The sequence below is a fragment of the Ochotona princeps genome, chromosome 13 (assembly GCF_030435755.1).
Source record: "Ochotona princeps isolate mOchPri1 chromosome 13, mOchPri1.hap1, whole genome shotgun sequence".
NCBI classification, from domain to species: domain Eukaryota; kingdom Metazoa; phylum Chordata; class Mammalia; order Lagomorpha; family Ochotonidae; genus Ochotona; species Ochotona princeps.
The window spans coordinates 40831475-40847792 of NC_080844.1; the positions used below are offsets into that span (position 1 = coordinate 40831475).

The 16318-nt window shown below is 40.2% G+C and overlaps 1 protein-coding gene across 1 annotated transcript in view; it reads left to right on the plus strand.

Moving 5' to 3' along the window:
- LOC101530346 (cytochrome P450 2C18-like) overlaps positions 1 to 16318 on the plus strand; it is a 60189-nt gene that overhangs the window by 21836 nt on the left and 22035 nt on the right. The gene's annotated exons all lie outside the window — the stretch shown is intronic.

Here is a 16318-nt window from a genome sequence, read left to right on the forward strand (position 1 = left end):
TTTAAAGATTTATTTATTTTTGTTAGAAAGGCAGATTTACAGAGAGAAGAAACAAAAATCTGTTCACCGGTTCACTCCCCAAGCAGCTGTAATGGCTGAAGCGGAGCTAATCTGAAGTCAAGAACCTCCTTCCACATGAGTTTTTGGGCCATCTTCTACCGTTTTCCTAGGCCATAGCAGGGAGCCAGGTGGGAAATGGAGCAGCTGGGACACAAACCAGTGCCCCTATGGGATCCTAGCACTAGCAAGGTGAGGTTTTAGCCACTGAGCCATTGTGCTGGGCCTGAAATATTCTTTTTACTTCTTGTTTCCAGCTTAGAGACATGTATGCATATGTACTTTCATATTGTTAATCATGTATTTTCTCCTAACAAGAACAAAAGTTTGTAGAAAACATCACCAGATTCCTTTATTTTTTCATCTCCACTGCACGTTTCGTGCTTAATATGAATCTGATGGCAGTTTGATGCCAACTCTAAAATCATTATCTCCCCCCCTCTCTCCCTTCCCCGTCTCTCTCTCTCTCTCTCTCTCTCACACACACACACACAGTGAGACAGTGAGTGAGAATCAGTGACCTTCTATCCATCAGTTTATTCTCTGAATTCCCCCGTGGTAGAGAAAAAAGGGAGTTGAAGCTGGGAGCTGGAATTCAAGCAAAGTCTCCCATGTGATTCAGAGAAATTCCTATACATAAAACCATATTATGGTAAATAATACACAAAATGAAAGACGTTTCAAAAGCTCATCATTTATGCTTGCATCCTTTGTCATCACAGGTTGAGGCTGTCAGTTTCTGAAATTTCTATAAATGAAAATAAGCACTAGATATTCTTTGAAGAAAAGGAATACAGTTGTATGCATATTGTATACATACAAGTGTATGCATATTGAAGAGACACTATCCACCTTAATGAGGAAGTGAGATGACTGAATGCTATCAACACAATCATACAGACTGAAGTTATTGCCAGTTAAGGTAAATCTGGCTGCAAGAGATGAGAAATTTTAAACAAATGACTGTATAAGTTATGAGAATCATAAGTCTAAAGAAATTTGAAAAGAATTATTTTCTTTTCTCAGAGGCAGATTATGTCAGATATAAAAGCTCATGAACTTGCTGATAACTTGCTAGTCTGAATGAAATCTCTGAGAAGAAGATGCAGGCAGGGGACAGAGAGAACATAAAGATATTTGTTTTTTGGGGGATTGGCTTATTTCACCGAGCATAATGGTCTCCAGTTGGGATCATTTTGTTGCAAATGAGAGAATTCCATTTTTTTCAATGGCTGAGTAGTATTCCATTGAGTAGATGTACCAATTTCTTTATCCATTCCTCTTTCGACGAGTATCCAGGCTATTTTCATGTCTCCACATTGTGGATTGTGCTGCTGTAATGCAGGGTTGCAGATCACTTTCTCATATACAGATTTCATTTGCTTTGGATATATTCCCAGGAGTGGGATAGCTGGGTCATAGAGTGTATCAATCTTCAGTTCTCTTAGCATTCTCCATACTGAATTCCTTAGTGGCTACACAAATTACACTGCCACTAATAGTGGAGTAGAGTACCTTTATCCTCACATCCATGCCACCAGGTGTTTTTAGTAGGGTCCTGAATAGTAGAGTTATGAGCCAATCTCACTGGATTTGGTTGAAATCTTGTTGAATTTGTATATTATTTTTAGTAAGATGGCTATTTTGATGATGTTGATTCTACTGTTTTCAGAAACATGGTAAATTTCTCCATCTTTTGATGTCTTCTATTATTTTTAACGTTTTGTAATTCTCATCATAGAGTTCTTCCACATTTTTGGTTAGGTTTATCACAAGGTATTTAAGGTTCTTCTTTGCTATTTTAAAGTGGGCTATATTTACAAGTTCCTTCTCAGCTATGGAATTATTTGTATATATTTGATTGATTTATGTTTAATTTCGTATCTTGCTATCCTGCCAAACCGTCTTATGAATTCCAACAATCTCTTTTTTTAAACATTTTAGTTTGTTTCATGATATAGTTCCATAGGTTCTGAGGTTGCCTGTGCCCTTTCCCAAGGTCCCTCCCCTCCGCACATCGATTTCCCCTCTAGTTTTACAATGAATGTCCTTCGTGAGCAGTCACAAGTCCATTGTGTTGTTGCTGAAGTATTTCCCAACAATGTCGGCATGGACATTGTCAGGAATTCCCTCTTCTTACTGTTAGGATAGTTTTCAATTCTTTCACTGGAAGTCCATCTCTGGTCTATATGCATAAAGACATTCAGCACTTTATCTTCATATCTGAACATACCCACCCAGTCTCGAGATTTTGATGGAAGTTATTTTATAGTAGAACAAACATGTGGTATCTGACCTTTTGGGATTAACTCCTTTCCTTTAGCATAATGTTCTCCAATTCGGCCCATTTGGCTGCAAATGATTGCATTTCATTCTTTTTTAATAGCTGAATAGAACTCCATAGAACAGATGAACCACAGTGTCTGATCCAGTCCTCTGTCAATGGGCACTTATGTTGTTTCCAAGTTTTTGCAGTTGTTCATTGTGGTGCAGTGAATACAGGGGTGCATGCTGCTTGCTCATGTATCAGGGCCTATGGATATATTCTCCGTAGTGCAGTTGCTGGGTCACATGGTCGGTGCATTTTCAGTTGCCTGAATATTCTCCATACTCACTTTCTCAGTGGCTGCACCAGCCTGCATTCCTACACTTGGTCTAAGCCAAAAGGCCAAGAAGCACCAACCTGCATTCCTACCAGCAGTGGAACAGGGTTCCTTTCCCCCGCCGCCCCCGCCCCCCCCGGCATCCTTGCCAGCAGGTGTTGTTGGTAGGTTTCTCTGTGTGAACCATCCTTACTGGGGTTAGGCGGAACCAAAAGTGTTGTTTTTATTTCAATTTCCCTTATTGCTGGGGAGTTTGAGCAGTTTTTTTTCATATGTCTGTTAGCCATTTGGATTTGTTTCTTTGAGAAGTGTCTGCCCATTTCCTTTGCCTATTTCTTTTTTTGTTTTTTAATTTTACTTATTAAAATGATTTAGTTTTTTACTTTCCTTTTATTTTAAATGTAGGTACATACATGCACAGAGAGAGAGAGAGAGAGAGAGAGAGAGAGAGAGAGAGAGAGGTCTTCCTATATTCTATTTGCTGATCTCCTCCCCACAAGTGCCCATCTGTGAATGACCAAAGCTGGGCCAGGCTGAAACCCAGAACCCAGAACTCAGTCTATTTCTACCTGTTGGTCACACAGTCCTAGTAGTTGAGCTGTCTCTGCTTCCTCCTCTAGAGCACATTAGCAGGAAGACAGAACCGGAAGCAGATCTGATACTTCAACTGTATACCCTGATGTGGAAGAGGGCATCGTAGTGGACACTTTTAATGCCATATTACTTGCCCACCCCCTTGGCAAACTAGCTGATTTCAGAGAACTCTTCATCTTCAGATTATCTCTGATAATGTAAAGAGAAGGTGGACTGACAGTTCAGATCCTCAGAAAGGAAGAGGTGCAGAGCAGGAAGCAAATGACTGCCCCAAACAGAATGACTGTGGTTGTTAGGGTTTGGAGCTGTGTCAAGTGGGCAGTGAATTACTGCATCTGTACCTTTGACAGAGTTCACCAAGACCTGGGTTCATCTTAGTTCTGAAGATCATAAACTGAACTTTGCTTTGGTCAGCCAGTGAACTAAATTTCTGTTTATTTTGAGAGTTACCAATTAGGTTGGATCATGAAATGTTGACTCACAGCAACACATATTTTGTGAGCCCAGGTGAACAGGGCATTTTGTTTGGTGGAAGAGTGTAAGATACGGAGCATAGGGGATTGAGCCTGACCTCAGTGACTGGCAGTTGATGTGTCCTTGGACAAAGGAAAGACTACAAAGCCCAGCTTCCTTATTCTTACGCAAACTTAATAAAATCCAAGGGGTTTCATGGGGTAAAAACTCTCGTAAGTTGTTAGAATTCTGTAACATGACCAATAAAACTTTGGCAAGATTTGACAAGTTACATTTCTTTAATAACAGAGCTTAGAAATAACGGCACTGATCAATATACAACCAATCTGATGGTATCTTGAAAAACTGTGCCTTTTCTTAAGTGTTGCCATTAATGATCTAATAGCATCTATCATCAAGTGCTATTTAGATTATCATAACAACTGTCACTTTCTATTTGGGTCTACATGTTGCGGTCCTGTGGTCCCATTGTCCTACGGGTCAGTTTAATGATTTTTGTAAATCCCATCTTGTATTGCTTCTACAGTTGTTCTCTTTATAATTTCCTTTTCTGGCTGTGCAGGGCAGAAGGGTGGGAGTGAGGAGAAGGGGTGGAGTGTCTGATCGGAGCATGGGAATTCTCAGCTGTTCCCTCCCGAGTGGCCTAACAGAAGGGCCCAACTGGCGCATTCGACGGGGCAGAATGCAGAAAGCACTGCGGGGAAATGGTCCAGGATTTGAACTAAGATCTTCTGATGCATATTGTTGCATTAGACTATGAACTTTCTGATTCTAGCCAGATCTCCTGATCTCCCAGAGCATCTGTTTTCCCATCTGAAAAATAAAACATTGTGATCTCTCCAATGTCATTTTGTAATTAATGGTGAGGGAATACAGATTGATTTAGCTAAATACATGCCCAGTTATTGAAGATGTCTGAATTATGATAGCTGTTTAATGGTTAGGCAGCTACATGCTCATGGAGGGTTCTGAGTATTTGAAAGGCTTTCACTGTCCAGGACAAAGTGTTCTTGATTTTTGGAATGGTGCACAACAAATAATACATGTTGTAGAGTATTCTGATTTTCTTCAACATCATAAATTCCCAAGTAGTCATTTGTTGATGAATCTAGAATTTTGAGTAATTTTCTTGCATCAAGTTACTTCAGTGTTTTTCAATCACAGCTGCACATAGATTCAAAAAATGACCCATAGTTTTGCTCCAACTTGGTATAATTTTTAAGATTAGCATGGGAAAGAAAGAGAACATGATTAAAGAACATTCAATTTCTTTCATTGGAACAGTGTCTTCTCAGAAGATAGTATATAAATTACATCTAGGTGATTGGTCATAGTATACATCAATAGCCACCAAGTGAATCGAATCACTTTTCATTGCATTGTATGCAAAGAGAAGGGCAAGCATCTCCAATGAGAGTCTTGTGAAAGCAGCAAGCATGAGGGATCATCAGGCAATCACCCCTGAACGACATGGTACATGTACTCTTGAAATGTGAGCAAGGTCAAAAGTTCAGAACAGATTGAGGAGCGGCCTCAGCCTTAAGCGAGCCAGCCTAATCTTCAGTTGCAAAGTGTGATTCAGAGTGCTGAGCTGGTTCTGGGAAATTCTATAAAAGCCTTATTGGTGAGCCAGTGGCGAGGATTTGATGATTCTAGTGCATCATGATGAATTTCCTGGTTTTGAACGTTATGTAATTGTTTTATGAGAGAATTACCTTTTTAAAAAAAGAATTTTATGAAGAATCCCATTCACTTTCAAACATCTGGTCAGCAATTTGCTTGCAAATGTTCAAGGTAAATGAAGTTATTTTTATGGCTCTCTGAAGTCTCCTGCAGGAGATATTGTGACTGTGTGGTTAGGTGTAGCCTTAAGGCAACTCAGGACTATCACTATGTGTCACTGTGTTCCAAGAAGAGCGCCCCCCTCAGCATGGATGCAGCTCTGCAGAATCTTAAACAGACTGAAGTTACAAGTACAGCTTCTAGCTTTTTGGGGGAAGCAACCTCTGGTAACTGCCTCATTGTGAATATCAGTTTCTTCTGAGAATAGATTCTAGACAGAGAGGCTCTGTCTCCTCACTGTGATCACGCCACTGGCCTGCTCTCGGTATCTGTCTTGTGAGCCTGCAAATGTCGTGACACTGGATATCAGGGACTGGGAAAGGCAGTGAGGAGGAGGTCCTCGGACAATTGTTTTCCTTGATTGTGCTGGTTACACAGGCGTGAGTACTTGGTGATAATTCACTGAACTACCGTATATGTGTAGGATGTTCTCTGTCGTTATGTTCTTGTTAAAAATTTACTTTAAAAAGTTCTAAATCAAGTTGAGATTTTTCATAGCTTTTTTCATATCTGTTTAAAATTATTATTGTGTGATACAATTCCATAGGCTCTGGGATTTCCCCCTGTCCTTCCCAAGTCCCCTCCTCCTAGTGATTCCCCCTATAATGTTACAATAATACAGTCCTTCGTAAAGTCGTTAAGTCCAGCATTCTGCTATTTAAATGTATCCTGACATTGTAATTATGAATAATGGCAGAGAGTTCAGCATTCTACTGTCAAGCTACATTTAATAGTTGTTAGGAGCCACAGACTTACAGGCCTTAGACTCAGCATGCCTGACAACCTGCTGCATTGCAAAACCTACCTTGGGCAAGCACGGCCACAGCAAGCTGGATCGTGCGGCCAGACCATCCCGTGCAAAGCAAGCAGAACAGAACCTCCACCCTTGTTCCTGTTCAAATAATTAGTTCCTTCCCTGCTTCAATATAGATGATTAGTTCAAGGAAATCCATCCCCTTCTCCTCCTCCCCTAGAGAAGAAGGTATATATATGAGGAGTAAAAAAAAAAAAAAGGGCATTGGCACTCTCTTTCACCAATTACGTGTGTCCATGTGCTTCTTGGGCCAGCAGCCCAGGGGCTAGCAGCCCGGCATTCCTAGTCCACCCTCAGGATTTGAGCATCATGTCCTGCAGGTCGGGACAAATAGTTTCATTGGGAATCCTTTGATTTGGAAGTAGAGAAACATACTGCATTGTATCTTCACATCTGGATAGATAGTCTCTATTACACAGTTACTATACATCACCTTAAATGAAAAACCAAAAAGCAAAATCAATAACAAGAAGAAAAATAGAAAATTTACAACAACATGAAGCTAAACAACGCGCTACTGAATGACCAATGTATTGCTGAAGAAATGAAAAAGAAAATCAAAACCTTCTTGAGGAATGATGCTAATGTGTGTCACTGAGGAATTAATAAGGAAAAAAACTGTTTTAAGAAATGAAAATAAAAACAAAGATATCAAAATGCATGACATGCAGCAAAAATAGTGTTGAGAGGGACATTTGTAATACCAGGTGCTTGCAAAAGATAGACATATCTCAACTAAATGATCTAATAATGCATATCAGGAACTTATTAAAAAAGAAAAATGAACAGGAAGCAAAAAATGATAAAAATCACAGCAAAAATGAATGCTGTGATTTTTTTTTAAGTTTTACTTTTTAAAAAATTTTTTTTAAGTCTTTTTTTTTTTAAGTTTTACCTATTTATTTTTTTGATTGTCTGTTTGCTCTTTTGGCTGTATCTCATATGTTTTAATGTTTTTATGTCAGTTTGCTTGCTTCCAAATAATCTCTTTTCTCTAGTAGAATTCATCAAGTGCTCATGAAGTATATGATGGCATCATCTTTCCCAAGAGACTTCTGTGTTTCCTTTTAGTTAAGCATGTATTGCTTACTCAGTGGCACATTATTTTATCAGGGTGCTGCAATGTGTTGTTGATGCTGTTGTTGTTGTTGTGCTCGATGTGGCTGTTATGAAATGATGTCAATCCGAAAAACAGTAATATTATTTCAACCCCAAACAGCCTGTATCTCATGCAATAAGATATTGTGAAGTAACCAATGATATGAGGCAGATTGCTTATGATCTACATCAAAGAATTGTAAAACCTAATGTACTTGTAAGACCCCATGATACTTGGAAATGGGGAGGGAGAGCAAAGAAATCTTACATCACCCTAGAAGGTATGAGGAAGATGGGAAATATAACCTATCAGGATCATAACTGGTAACTCATAGACAACAGACTCGAATTAGCATTAGACAATAACAAAACTACAAAGGCATATGGGGGAATCAGGAGTAATCCTAACAACCTCTTAACAGGAGGTCATACGCATAGAGTAGGGGGGGACCCCAGAGTGGAGCAGGCGGACAGGAGGAGGCTTTTATCCCAATCCTGAAGACTCCCAGTACCTCACCAAGGAGCACCGAGGACTACATCCCTACTGCCAAGGAGACCACGGGGAAATGGAGTGCCATCGGAGACCAAGAACTCTGAGGTTAACCACCCCCATTTGGATCTACCACATGGGATGGAAGAAGCCCAAATCCTGCCTTGCAGGTTCCAAGGTCATTGGAACAACAACCAGGAGCCCTGAGCGGTCCCCAGAAACAGAAGAACAGTAAACTTCCTTCGGGCCTAGGGAGAGGAGCTTTCTCTGGTCCTTGCCTGCATCCAACTTTGGGTCCCCACCCCTCTCATAATAACCATCAGGAGCGCGCCAGAAACCCCTCAAAACAAACAAACAAACAAACAAACAAACAAACAAGCAAGCAAACAAAACTAGAATAGATAGACAGAGAACAACAAGAAAAGCTTAGAACCAGACAGGAAACGGTCAGCGGGGATGTACTTATACCTCACTGGGTGGGACACAAAGATTAGTTACTCCTCTCTGGGGTATGGAAGATTTCTCTGAACACCCCTCCTAAACATTCTCACCTAAACTGTTGACATATATCCTGTTAGAATTATAGAGTTAGACCACCCGAAAAACAGCCAGGGTCAGTGAAATCATGCTTCAATGCTATAAACTGCTAAATACTAAAATTAAAATAGGCATGAGACAGCTGAATAGCAATCTAAGCCATTTTAAGGTGTATAGAACACGGTTGAATGTAAACCAAAATTGAAATGTCTATGAAGAAGTCACAGGTTGTGGTTGAGAGCCTGCATTTTCCTATTAACATATTGGTTAATCAATACCATGTCAATTAATGCCATAATGTTGTAAATGGTTGGAAATATTATGTTGGGACTTTTAATTGATTGGAATGATACTCTGCCGGCTCTACCTTCAGACCAGAGATGGTCTCACCAAGAAACCATTGAACTTACCAGGACAATAAGATGCTGGACTTTATGCTTGGTAAATACCTCAAATGAAAGAATGTCAACTGAATTTGAACTATGGAAATGCAACAAGGTGGAGCAATCCACCGTGGGGGGGAGGGGAGGGCTTGGGGAGGGGCGGGGGGAATCCCAGTGCATAAAAAAATGTATCACATAATGCAATGTAATTAGTTTTAACAAAAAGGAAATGCAAAAAAAAAATGTTAAAAAAATAAAATTTAAAAAACTACAAATTGCAACAAGAAAGCAATGTTTTAAGAAGATGAGCAAAAGAAATTTTTAGCCAGACTAGCAAAGAAAAGCAAGAGAGGAAAACCAAGTAAATTTGGGAATGAAAAAGATAACAAGAGACTAGTAAGGTCTGTTTTTGCTGATGGATCCTTTGATCATTGTGTGGTGTCCTTCTTCATTGCTTTTAATATTTTTCTCATTAAAGTGTGTATTATCTGATATAAGAATGGCTATACCAGCTTGTTTTTCTTTACCATTATCCTGGAATATCTTTTTCCATCCTTCAGTTTCCACGTGTTTGCTGGTGAGATGTGTCTCCTGTAGACAACAGATAGATGGGTTTGGTTTTTTGATCCAGCCCTCTAATCCATGGCATTTGATTGATGAGTTTAAGCCAGATTTAATATTGATAAGTAGTGATTTAGACCTGTCATTTTAGCAGTAGGCTGTTCATTGTTTGACTTAATCTTCTTTCATTGTTTTATTCGAATGTTCTCCATATTTGCCTTGTTTTTTTGGTAGGTGCTATTCCTTTTCTCTCTCGAGAGAACATCTTTAAGTATTATTTGTAGGACAGGTCTGGAAAAGGTGAATTCTTTTAGCTTTTGTTTGTTGTGGAAGTATTTTCCTTCATTATGTAAGACAAAATCTTGCTAGTAATTTATCATGGGCTAATAATTCATTCCTTTTAGAATCTGGAATATGTAGCTCCATTCTCTTCTGGCCTGTAGAATTTCCTGTGAGAGGTCAGTAGTGAGTCTGATTTGGGCTCTTCTATATGTTAATTGATTTTTTCATGTACATATTTAGGAATCTTCTCCTTATATTCAACTGAAGAAAGCTTGGTTATTATGTGTTATGGTGAAAGATTGCTTTTGGTCAACTCTGTTGAGAATTCTGTGCTCTTCCTGTCTGTTGTTTCCTAATTCATTCTTCAAACTAGGAAAGTTTCCTTTATTATTTCATTGAATTCATCTTTAAGCCTTACATCTCTTTCCAACTTTCTGGAATTTCCATAACTCTATTTGGGGTTTTAATAGTGTCCCTTTCTTGAATACTTTTCTTTGTTTGACCCAGTTTTGCTTCCAGCTTTTTGATGAATGAAATATCTTCCAATTTTGAGATTCTTCTTTCTGCGTTGCTCATTCTATTATCGAGGCTTTCCAGTGAATTTTTTTTAAAAGATTTTATTATTATTATTGGAAAGCCGGATATACAGAGAAGGAGATACAGAGAGGAAGATCTTCCATCCAACGTTTCACTCCCCAAGTGAGCCGCAACGGGCCAGTGCGTGCCAATCCGATGCCGGGAACCAGGAACCTCTTCCGGGTCTCCCACGCAGGTGCAGGGTCCCAATGCATTGGGCCGTCCTCGACTGCTTTCCCAGGCCACAAGCAGGGAGCTGGATGGGAAGTGGAGGTGCCGGGATTAGAACCGGCGCCCATTTGGGATCCCGGGGCTTTCAAGGCGAGGACTTAAGCCACTAGGCCACGCCGCCGGGTCCTCCAGTGAATTTTTAATTTGCTCCATGCTGTCCTTCATTTCTGATAATTTGGCTTGACTTTGTTTCAGTGCTGTTATTTCCTGTGTGGCATATTCTTAAGTTTCTATGTGTTTCTTTTTGTGAATAAAGTTCATAACAAGTTTTTAAAATTCCTTATCCCATTTGTCCTCAATGCCTTCCTCAGTTAACTCTGAGGCTGACAAGGGCTTTTGCTCCTTTGCAGCGGACTCTTCAGGAATAGTTATTGTGCCTCTCTTTCTTCGTTTGCTCTTAGTCATTGCACGTCTGGTTAGCAGAGTCTTCTCCTTATGGCCAGCTTCTAAGCCGTGTCACCCACTGGTCCGCAGGTCAATTTAACTGATTGCATTTTGTTTCTGGTTCTTTGTTTGCTGTCACTTGTGCTACTCCCTCCAGCGAGTTTCACTCCCAGGCTTTTTTTTTTTTTTTTTTTTTAAGATTTATTCCGTTTTTTTTTTTTTAATTGGAAAGGCAGATACACAAAGAGAAAGAGATACAGAGAGAGAAAGATCTTCCATCTTCTGGTTCATTCACCAAATGGCCACAATGGCTGCATGTGAGCCAATCCAAAGCCTGAAGCCAGGAATCAGGAACCAGGAGCCTCTTCTGGGTCTCCCATGTGGGTGCAGAGTCCCAAGGCCTTGAGCCATGCTCCAATGCTTTCCAGGACACAAACAGGGAGTTGAATGGGAAGTGGAGCAACCAGTACATGAAGCAGATGCCCATATGGGGTCATGGCAGATGCAAAATGAGGATTTAGCCACTAGGCTATAGCCCTGGGCCCAGTCCTGGGTTCTTGTACTAGGTTTCCACCACGGTTTCCATAGCCAAGCTCCTGGCTCACCACTTTCCACCCCCTCTTCTCCATTGCCTACAATAGCTTTTCTCCCACTTCTACTTTGAACAGTGTCTGGGATTAGGGAGATACAATCTATGGGTTGTCAGTGATGCTGGTCTTGTTGCAACCTGCTGGCTATTAGGTCTGAGGACCACCCAGACATATTTTGGGTGGAACCTGCAGGGTGTCTCTTCGATACTATTTTCCCTGTGAGATCGCAAGTGGATTGCCTCCTGGGTTAGTGCCTGTGCAGCTCGCTGTTGCTCCTTTAGCCCTACAGTCTTTTCCTCACTACATAAAAATCGTATCTGATGTGGCTCCAGTGGAGGTCTGGGCCTGCTGGCTGTTACAGGTTACCTGGACCTATTTTGGGTAGACCCAAAAAGGTACCCCAAAGTTGGTAGTTTTCCCTGTGAGACCAGTGCAATACATAGATCTGGAAATGAGCTAGTTTCTGGCTTCATTAATGCAGATCTTGCTGTTTCCTTCTAGCTCCAAAGCCTTTTCCTCAGTATACAAAATGGTGCCTGATGTGGCACTGGTGAGGGGTCTGAGCTTTGAAATATACCCTGTTCCTGCAGCTGCCTGCTTAGGCATGCCACTCTGCTCATGGCCAAATCAAGCAAATCAGCAGGATAGGCAGTTCTATGGCTGGGCTCACTTCCTGGGCTCTCGGTGAACTCCTCTTGGCATCTGGCCACTGGTGGAGTTCTGATTGCTAATCACTGACTGACGCTGGGGTATTTGGTCACTGCAACACCACTCCACTGTTTTTGCTACTTTTCTGTGTCCAGAAGTTTCCAGGTGTTTCTCTGCAATCAGCATGTTATCTTTTATTTCCCTGGTTTGTGCTCTCCTCGCTTCACCCTGGCTAATGATTCACTCCTGATTATCCATGTGGGCAATTATGAGAAAGGTCTTTCATCTGTTGGTTCACTCCCCACACAGCTACAACGGCTAGAGCTGAGCCAATCCGAAGCCAGGATCCAGGAGTCAGGAGCCAGGAACTTCTTCCAGATCTCCCATGTGGGCGCAGGGTCCCAAGGCTTTGGGCTGTCGTTGACTGCTTTCACAGGCCAGAAGTAGGAAGCTGCATGAGAAGCGGAGCAGCCAGGATTAGAACTGGTTCCCATATGGGATCCTGGCATGTTCAAGGCGAGGACTTTAGCCATTAGGTTACTGCGCTGGGCCTGAAATCTTAAAAGAATCTTGCTGATGAATCAGTGACACCGCACAGGTTCACCATTCTGCAATGAAAGCCTGTGTTCTCTACTGGCTCCCAGAATGTCCTTCTTAATCTATGTCTTTTTCATTCTATATGGAGAAAGGACCTAGCAGAAACCTCAAGAAAAAGAAGCAGAAATAGAGTCCTCCATTTTATGAGAAGCAAAATGATTGTTTTAGAGAGGTCATTGGAGTTCATTTCATCCAAATAAGGTATCGCAACTCTTAGACTTCAGTCAAGTAATAAACTTGACTCATCCAAGTTCTAAAGTTTAAAACATGAATCTCTCCTAACTGATTTTCATGAAGTTGTGCTATAATAATTTACTCAGTACATGTATATTTGAAAGTCATTACTGTGTTTTAGAAAGCAATAAGTAAACACTGGAGAACTCAGTTGAACTGAGTATCTTGCTTGGTAGCAAGTGTGCGAGACTCAGGATATGGAATCCAGCCCGAGCTTGGCACTGGCAGAAACAACACCTTGGTCCAGAGATTAACTTCCCAAGGCTCAAGTTCCTAACTCTAAAAAAAGAGCAATTTTGCCTTAGGCTACGGTGGTTCAGAGACTCCAAAGGGATGCTACTCAAGTGTCAATTCTGTATAAACTGTCAAAATTTCTGTAAATATGTCCAATAAGTCATTATGCATCTGGTTTTTGGACAAAATTTGATTTTTCTAACTGTAGTTAGAAATAGCTGCAATAATAGGTCTAATTTTTAAAGACATTTGTATTGGAAAGGTAGAGCTACAGGCAGCGAAGGAGGCTCACACACACACTCATGCACACAGCTCTTGCACTCACTGACTTACTCCCCAAATGGCAGCCATGGCTGGAACTGAGCTGTTTCAAAGTCAGGAGCAGCAGCTTCTTCAAGGTCTCCAACATGGGAACAGGGGCCGAAGTGTTTAAAGCATTCTCTGCTGTTTTCCGAGACCGCTAGCAGGAAGTCATATTGGAAATGGAGCCCCTGGAATATGGATCCGCACCCATAAGGGATGTTGGTACTGTAGGAGGAGGCATAGCCTGCTATGTCACGTGCCAACCCTAATAGTGGGCTTATTTTACAAAGACTACAAGACTGGAAAAACTTTCGTTAGAACTGGTTCATGTACTGGTCTTTAAGCATGGAGGAACTCTTTCTTTCTTGGTCCTACCAAACAGAATAGGACATTGACATACCATGATAGAAAACTTTAGAGGTCTAAATTCACAAATGTGTTTAATAGAGCAAATGTGCAAGACTCTGTACAGAAATGAGATATCACCCAGTTTCTGGTTCATTTCCCAAATGATCATAACTCCATGGTTTGGATGTGCTGAATTCAGGAGCTGAGAACTCTATATTCATCTCTCTCATTGGTGACACAGATCCAAGTACTTGAACTCTTGCTGTTGAACGTTAGGAGAAAACTGCACTGGAGTGGCGCTTGGATTTAAACACATATACTCTACTACTGGATGCTGGCATGTGTTCCAAGTGGAGGCTTAACTTGTTGTACCAACATGCCCATGTCAGGGAAAGTTTTACTTTTTATTTTTTACTTTTGATAATGTTTATATAGTTGATCAGGAAGGAAAGGATTGAGGGTTATGGGAAAGTGGGTGTGATTACTGTTTCCAAATTTTCTATTTCCTCTTCCTGTATCTGGGGGAGAGGGGAGATAAGGGAAGGAGCCACACCAAGCTTCTCTATGCTTTTCAAATAAACAAATAAAATTTGTTTTTTGAAGAGCATTCTTAGCACACCAGTGTTTTTCCTGTGCATACATTCTAGCCTCAGGTATGGGAATATCAAGCATTATAATTTAGTTAGCATTAGTCTTTTGAAATGGTGGCTTTCTGTAGAGGTTGTACCAATGGCAATCTTTTTATAATAGTTACTATCAGACAATCGTATGTAATAGCCCTTTATTCATAAACTCTGAAATTTATGTATCTTAGCTTAGGCTGACATGAGTAACCCTATTTTAACATTGATATTCCCCCCTCATGATCAAGACATTTTTTCTGAGGACACTTGTGGTCAGTAATCATGTAGCCCGGTTTTGCTCCTCATTGCTGGAATACACCTGTTCTGCTGGTTGCTGGTCTGATCTATCCCACAGTGTGGGCCAGATGTTGGCAACCAGAAGTCAATATCAAAAACAAAACTTTTCACTGTGCTGGAGCCACAAAGAGTTTTTAGTAAAAATTGGTTTTAGGTTAGCTTCAACTGAAACTCATTACCAAATTTAACCTTATCAGTTTTGTAGCAAGAGTCATCAGCCAAAGGGCCAGGCCAGTATTATTTTGCTGTTGAGTGGTAGTTATGTGGAATTTTGATCGACAACAAGTATAAAGCTCAAAAAGAATATGCAAAAAACATGATAAACCAACAGGAGCATAACAAATTGAGTTTGTGTCTTATGGACAGTGAACAGAGCTAAAATATAGTAGCAGGAGATTTTGGTTTGGAGGTTGACTACTTGCATAAGTATAGTAAGAACCACATAAAAACCTCAAATTCCACCTCCCCACCAACAAAAACCACACACAACTCCCCAGCCTCCCCCCAAAAAACACAGTAGTTAATCTTTTGGAGATTCTGGACATAATAAAAAGTGATTTTATTTAGTAAGTACAAGGCCAGGAATACCTTAAACCAGGTCAGCAATTTAAGATTTGCCAATGCTTCCAGTTTTATCCTGTTAGGGACAGAATATTTTTATTGGACTTACACAAATAAGCATGTTACTACAGAAACTCAAAATACTGTTCATTTTGAAAGAATTAAATAGAGAGATGTAATCATCATCAAAAATTAAAAAAAAAGAAAAAAGAATTATGAGGAAGGAGAATGAAGCCATTTTTGCTTACCAAATATACTTTACCTAAGAGTTGTAAACCACAGAAATCTTAAGAAAAAAGTTTTTTTTGTAAACCAGACTCTAAATCAATGTAAGTATACAGAACGAATATTGTTTTAAATAGAAGACATAGAAACCTACAGATTTCACTCTTTATTCAGTTTCATGTAATTGATTTTTGTCTCTCTTGTTCCCAAAAGTTTCATAGGTTCATCACTTTTTAAAAAGATTTATTTATTTTTATTACAAAGTCAGATATACAGAGAGGAGGAGAGACAGAGAGGAAGATCTTCCATCCAATGATTCACTCCCCAAGTGAGCGCAATGGCCAGTGCTGTGCCGATCCGGAGCCAGGAGCCAGGACTTCCTCCAGGTCTATTTTTTTCTTTCCTGGGATAGTTGCCAAAAGGGGAAATCATGAGTGAAGAATCAAATGATCCTGTTATAAACATTTTAGTGTCATGTCATAAATAGGAAAAGCTTGAATAGAAGGAATATAATATCTTGAATGTCAAAGTACATTGCATTATCTGGTTACACAGAAGACACTGAATACGCCAAAAAAAAAAACCCATGAGCAAAAAATCAACCTATCTTCTAATCTAGGCATTTAAGGGTGCATTTTTATTGTCTAGTGATTAACTCAAGAACAGCTGGGTAGAAAGGAGCTTACTGAAGGTAGGTAAAATGTGAGGAAGAGACCAATTACATGAAAACTA